The sequence below is a fragment of the Musca domestica genome, unplaced genomic scaffold (assembly GCF_030504385.1).
Source record: "Musca domestica strain aabys unplaced genomic scaffold, Musca_domestica.polishedcontigs.V.1.1 47, whole genome shotgun sequence".
NCBI classification, from domain to species: Eukaryota; Metazoa; Arthropoda; class Insecta; order Diptera; family Muscidae; genus Musca; species Musca domestica.
In genome coordinates this window covers 4,155,836-4,163,368 of record NW_026712338.1, presented here as the reverse complement: position 1 = coordinate 4,163,368, position 7,533 = coordinate 4,155,836, and positions in this window count along the sequence as shown.

Sequence of the window (7,533 nt, the reverse complement as noted above, 5' to 3'; positions counted from 1 at the left end):
GTTGCAGCCATGTTATTAAAATGCGTTAAGGTGGTTCAAAACACCTAAACAGAATGGTACCAGTCATTTTTGCATTCCCATTCAGAAATTTCTACCGATCCGGTGAAGGAAACCTCAAACTACAAAAAACTGATAGACTGACTTCAGCTGAAAGCCAATATTTTCTTAAGCAAAAAAAAAAAAACTTATATGGTTTAGACGATTCAATAAAATGTTCTTAAAAAATAAACATTAACCAATTCAATTCAAGTTTATTGAGTCTGTTTTGTTTAACACGATAATTTACAATTACAAGCATATTTTCAGCATCTGGCTAGCAGCGCGGACTGGGTCAGCTAGTAATATAATCAAATCACTATATAATCAAAGGAATAAAAAAAACCGCAGTTTTGATCCTAAAAATTATAAGTCTTATGTATGTAAATATGGTATAATTATTACAGGTAACAGCAAGTCCCAGCTGATATGACTCTATAGTAATACTAGCATGGTAGAAGAATACAGGTAGTCGCATCGACACAGCTGCTGGGACAATGAACTGTCAAACCAATTTTGGAATGGAAAATGTTGACTGAAAAATTATTTAAATTTGTAAAAACTGTAGAAAAATACATTTCATTGCAACCTCCGATTTACATCGTATAAGAAAACATATAAAATTAGACTTATTTTTGACAAGACACTTAAAAAATTTTGATGTATGTATGCTGTTTGGTTTCAATTTGAAAGGGGTGTTGCCTTTTCCGCGATTTTTTAGCGATTGCTTGAAGTGTTGAGAGATTAGGACCAACAGCTAACAACTATACATTCATGGCAATGATGTAAAAGCATTAAAAATTAAATATTTTAAGAAATAGTCTTCTGCATTTCAATTTAATAATCCAAATTCCAAAAGTGTATATTTTTGAAATTAAAATAATTTATTGAAAATTAATTATTTTTTTTACATTTTTGGACACATAATTCTGACATGTATTACTTACAAAAACAAATTTGTATGTGGTTGTTGTTGCGATTGTTGTACAACAACACTTGCTGTTACCTGTATTATTCTATCATGGTATGTAAATGACAATTTTAACATATAGAAAAACGAATCAATAATAAAAGTGATATGCAACCCTTCATTAGAGCGTTTGAGTATGAAGTAGATGGTACAAAAAGGAGGTAGAAAAGCTTCGTAAAGGCACAGAAATATGCCCAAATTATATGTAAAGCTATTATCATTTATTTGGAATTTTTCCTCATTTTTATGATGAGTTAATATCGCGAAAAATGAAAAAATGCTTCGATTTTCTTTTAAAAAATATGATCCAATCTGTTTAATCTTTAAATTCCATGGCAAAACTTGTAAATATCTTCAATGCCCGCCCACAATGTAACTATCTTCTAATGAATGATTTTGAAAATATTTTGCCCCCGCATAATTTTGTATTGTACCATGCATGGCAAAACAATTAAGGTAAACTTAAAATCTATTTTCATATCTAAAATATTTCAGTATGACGATTGGCAGACTTTACAAAAATATAAAAGTATTGCGTTCCTTGGCACGTAAAAACAGTTTTACATTATATATTTCAGAAATAGCAAATTTATTTATCTGTTCTTGGACTTAAAATAGAGATATAAACATTTCAAACCCTTTACCCTAAGGAAAACGTTTACGGTGATGTTAGTTCTTGTCCATGGCAGAAGAATACAGGTAGATGCATCAACGCTTGGGAGCATTGATATGTCAAAAATTTTAAATATTTTTTTAAATATAAGTAGATTTTATATGTACCATAGATGGATCCAACATTTGGAAGTTTTGTGTTAACGATAATTAATTTGCGAATAATGAATGAGAAGCTTGGATTTTCTTTCAAAATGATATTCCAAACAGTCCAATTTTTCAATTGCAAGGAAAAACTGGATAGCATCTTCAATGCGCGCCAGTCATGCAATCATATGTTTACAATTTTTTCAACATTTTTCATTTGACGTGTGGTGTAGGGTACCAGGAATAACAACATTTTTGGCGCTTGTAGACGGAAGTACAATTATATTTCAATTTTCGTTATTGTTAAGGAAATCATATCGGTATAGTCTATATATATAGTCTTTTAAATTTTATTTTTGTAATCAAAATACAGGTCGCATTTGTTGTCCGATTGAGATAGCATTTTTAGGAAATCACTCCTTCAAATTTATATATATATATATATATATATATATATATATATATATATATATATATATATATATATATATATTTATTTATTTATTTATATATATGTATATATGACTTGAAACATTAAAAACTTCAAAAATTTTTAAAATTTCATTACATTTTTCTATTTTGAATTTTTACAGCTGTTAAATATTTCCAGTGGCAGCTCTTTCCTTCAAATTTATTCAAATATATATATATATATATATATATATATGTATATATATTATATATATATATATATATATATATATATATATATATTATATATATATATATATATATATATATATATATATATATATATATATATATATATATATATATACTGGTGGCCAAAAATAAACAAATCGTAATTATTTTTCCAGTTTTAAATGAGGGGTTTAATTTACTTTTAAGAAACTAAAAATAAAAATACAAAAATAATTTTGAACGAAAAATAATATGTGGAAACTAAAATGACCCAATTTTTGCTTGGTCAAAACTAAAGCAACTTTTGATTTTTATTTAAAATAATTAAATTTTGGCTAGTAGTCGATAGCATCCATTATTTTTGATAGCAGCTGCACACCTACGAGGCATTGAATCTATAACACGCTCAATTTGATCCTTGGGTGTGCTTTCCCAGGCACCCGAATTCTTTAGAAAATGTTGTGCTTATTTATTTCCGAATCTCGCTTGATCTTCCTATCTACGATACTCCAAAGGTTTTCTATGGAGTTTAGGTCAGGTGATTGTGCCGGCCATAACAAAACATCAATTTTTGACTCCCGCAACCAATATTTGACAGTTTTGATACAAGTTTGGGATCATTGTCATGCTGAAACACCCAAATCAGCCGAATATTTTACTGTGCGTAAGGGAACAACGTGATGTCCAACACATCTTTGTAAACAAACCGATCCACAACTTCCTTATTTTATGGATAGGTCCAAGTCCATAGAAAGAAAAACAGCGCCACGCCATTTTTGACCCTCCCCTCATGCTTCACTGTACCTTTGTACCAACACTGCGGCTTGAGTCCTTCATTTTTTTGGTCTTCCTCACCGTAAAATTTTCACGTCTGAGCCTTAATATTAAACGTAGACTCATCCTAGAAATAATGTTTTTTCCATTGAGCTTGATTCCACTTAATATTATCGTTTCCGAAAGCCTTTTTGATTTTTTCAGATGTAAATGGTTTTTTGATGTCTTACGGGCATCCAGACCAGCTGCCACTACTCGTCTACGCACTGATCTCGAGCTTATATCCAATGATTGCTCTCTCACCAATCCAGTTGAACTCATAAATAGTTGTTTTTTATTTCTCTTACAATTTGGGATCAGTACAGGTTGAATTTTTTCACGGCCTTCATCCGTTATAGACTGTTACTACTGATCCAGTTTCAAAAAACCGGCTTAGTATACGGAAATAATTATGAAATCACATAAATATTTATGAAATATTTTTCGGAAATCATTTTCTGTGATATGTTGTTTTGATAGACACTGATAATTTGCTGTTTTATTCAGGTACTGTATTTGCTTCTAGCCATTTTTAAAATTTTTTTGGCAGTACTTAAAAAAACTAAAAGTAAAACACATACTGTTGTAAAAAACTTCTCAAAAAGGATTTATGACAAGCGAAATTATTGAAGGAAGCAAACAGCGATAAATATCACAGTAAAAACAACTGAAATTGCAGCGGTTATATAAATGTACAACAGAGTGTCTTTGTTTTGTCCAAGCCAAAATCGGGTTAATTTGACTTTACCAACATTATTTTTTATATGAAAATGCATTTGGTTTTATGTTTTAGGTTTTTAAAAAGTGAATAAAGTACCTAATTTAAAACAAGAAAAACTTTCTTATTTTCTTAATTTTTGAAAAAATTACAGGGCATTCATTCTCCTTGTAATTTCAGGTTGCTTAGTTTTGGCCGCCAGTATATATATATATATATATATATATATATATATATATTATATATATATATATATATCTATATATATTTCAATTGAATTTTTACAGCTGTTAAAATTTTCCAGTGACCGCTCTTTATAATGTACAAAAGCATTTTAGTGAGAATTTTCCAGAAAAAAAGTTATTCGTGATGGAATTCAAATGTGATAGTGTGATTTCTTTATATTCGGCTTGAAAACCAAAAGTGGCAATCGTTAGAGCACTCCTTAAATGCGAATAAATCTTTTGTGAAAGGAAGTGGACGGAAGGAAAACAACATCATCAGTAGAAATTGTTCGAAAGTAAAGAAGCGGACTTGATCGAAACCCGCGTCGCAGTGGCCGAAAAATGGCTCGTGAACTAAACATATCGCAATATTCCATTCTTCAAATATTGAAAAATGAGCACGGGGTAAAGCCATTGTAATTATAAAAGTCAAGAACATCGCAACAGAAATAAAATAGGCTCACAAAAGCCAAAGAGTTGCTTCGCTTGACCGAAAGTGATGAACTGCCGAATTTGGTTTTCTCCTATGAGAAAACATTCGTTGTCCAGCAGTTTGTAAACAAACAAAATGATTGTGTTTACTCGCAAAAAGGTCAGCTTAAAATGTGCTCCTGCGTTTGGCCACCAGAACTCAAGCGCCGGCCAGGGTGATGGCCGCTAGTATTAATCGCCTGTGTCATCAGAATAAATGACGAATATTATCGCGAAAATATTCTGGAGGGTGTATTAAAGCCTTGGGTACGCAAACATTTTGGCCGCAGACCTTGAACATTCCAACAGGACTCAGCAGTGGGACTATACGAATAACATCATTTTAGAAGATAAGTTAAAACAAAAAAACCGGCATTTTACCATGTACGAACGGTATTTTCAATTTGACCAACTTTATTCAATTGATTCAATTTCTAGAAAACTGATGTCGAAATAATTTAACGCGGTCACACCAAACTTAAATGGTAATTACTTTTTTCTAAAATTGGAAAAAAACTCGAAAAATATTGAAAAATGAGCTCGGGGTGAAGCCATTGAAATTCCAAAAAGTGCAAGAATTTACACCGCAACAAAAAGAGTTGCTTCGCTTGGACGAAAGTGGTGAACTGCCGAATCTGGAACCTCGTATTAATAGATCGTGGCATCAGAATAAATGCCGAATAATATTCCGAAAATATTCTAGAGGGTGTATTAAAGCCTTGGGCACGCCAACATTTTGACCGCATACCTTGGACATTCCAACAGGACTCAGCACGAGCCAACCAAGAACAATATAATGAACTGTCACTGGAAAAATTTTAACAGCTTTCGGACGAATGGCTAAGAAATGACAGCAGTCTGAAGTTGAAGTTTTTTCATCTCAAGAGATATGACTTTCTAAAGACAGATGTAAAAATGCATATCCATCTCTGCATTTGCAAATAATTGTCAAATTTCACTGCATAGAAAACTGGATTATATATAATAACTTTTGGATTATATATATTTAAAAAAATAATAGCAACTATAAGACTCCACCAGAATGGAATTTCGAGGTTATTCCACAAGATGGAATCTAAAATAGTAGGATAAATTGATCACAAAATTGTACAATTTTTATCTATTTGGGTCAAAATTTGCATTTATTTTGCAACCAAATTTGAAATAATTTCAACTCATACACAAAACGTGTAAATCTTTTGACAGAGTAGTAGCTTTGTTCTACCTTCTGTAATTGGGCCATGGTTAGGACTAAAAGGCTTTTAAGAATTATGGATCCGAAATATTTTCTGATATTTCTCTGTCTCTTGTAATTTTTTCAATATCACTAAATTTGTAATCTCGAGAGTGATTAGAAGCTTTAAATGGTTATCGGGCGGTCAAACATGTTGCGACCATTATTAGACGCAATTTTAGATTTTTTAACATCTGCCCAAATATGCATACATATAGGACAAGCGCGCCTAACTTCGGCATGTCCCAGTAGTTGCCATTTTTATATTTAAACTCAAATAAATAAGAATTTTTATAACTATATGTAAAAAGATGTTTACATTAGCTTCGTATATCTTCGTGTATTTCGCGAAGAAAAAAAGTTTTATTCTAATTAAATTTACATTTTTGTCTATGAAGGTCCTTCAGCACGAAGAAGACAATGCAAATCTTAAGAACAAAATAGTGGGGACGTCAAATTTAGTAACTACTAGTAACTATGCTAAATTAACAAATTTTCAACATCAAAGAACTGTCGATAGAGCTCTTTAGACAAAAATATTACTGTGAAATATAGGAAAACATGTGTTGTAAGGTCGGCAGAATTGCATTTGAATTTCAATTATTGAATGTGTCTACGTTATATGTCTTGGGTTTTATTAAATTAAAAAAAAAAAAACAACAATTTTATTAAATATATTTTTACAAAGAATTGATATGCCAACTATAGGAACAAATTCCGCAATATAATTAATAACTGATTCAAACTCTCTTTATTAGCTATAATTAAATAAATTTAGTCAGAATGGAGGAGGATTAAAGAATCAAAATTCGACTTCTGGTATACTTGGGGCATATTGCAATATTATACCTGTGCATTACAAATTTAATTTAGTGCATGCCAACACCTGAATTGTTGGCGTTGGCACCATTGTTACAAAATCTTAATCGGTTTATTTTTCGGTTTAAATCTCAGGTACGGATCAACCTTACTTTCTCTGAAAGGTTGACGATTTACGTCAGCAGGTAGAAGTATGCAATAAAAAAGTCCCGCTCTTCGTGTGTCACGACTTGTTCTCACAATTTAGAGATTTTCTCTCCAAACGTTTAAATATGGCTTATAAAAATTTCGGGCTTGGTTACTACACACCTGGTTGGCAGTTGATTAGTAGTAAAACTATCGCCATAGGAGTTAAACAAACCCGAGACGTTGGTTTTTTGTCTTGTTGATTGTGAAAATACATAAAAAGAAATAAAACTGTTTCAGTAAAGCACCATTGTCTAAGTATTGGAATTTCAGTCTTGTTCGTAAAATATGAAACTCGGATAAAATAACTTCAACTAAACGACAGCTAAGTTAAGATTATACACAAATAAATCCTACGGGTGACAGTTAATAAAAATAATAAAACAAAAATAAACAAATCTTCGAATATATACGAATACAGAAAAATGCCCTGCTCTGCTGTTACGCTTTCTATAGCAACAATTGCCTCAATAATAGCTATCGCCTTATTGGTTATTGCATTTTCTACAGATAACTGGTTACACTATGAGGTGAAAAGAAGCAACATACAGGTGTGTATCTATTAACAATGAATGGTAAACTTGTAATCCAACCGACATCTTTGAATCTAAGATTAAAGAGAAAATTTGATAGCGGTGTTTGAGATGAAAAAAACTTTCTA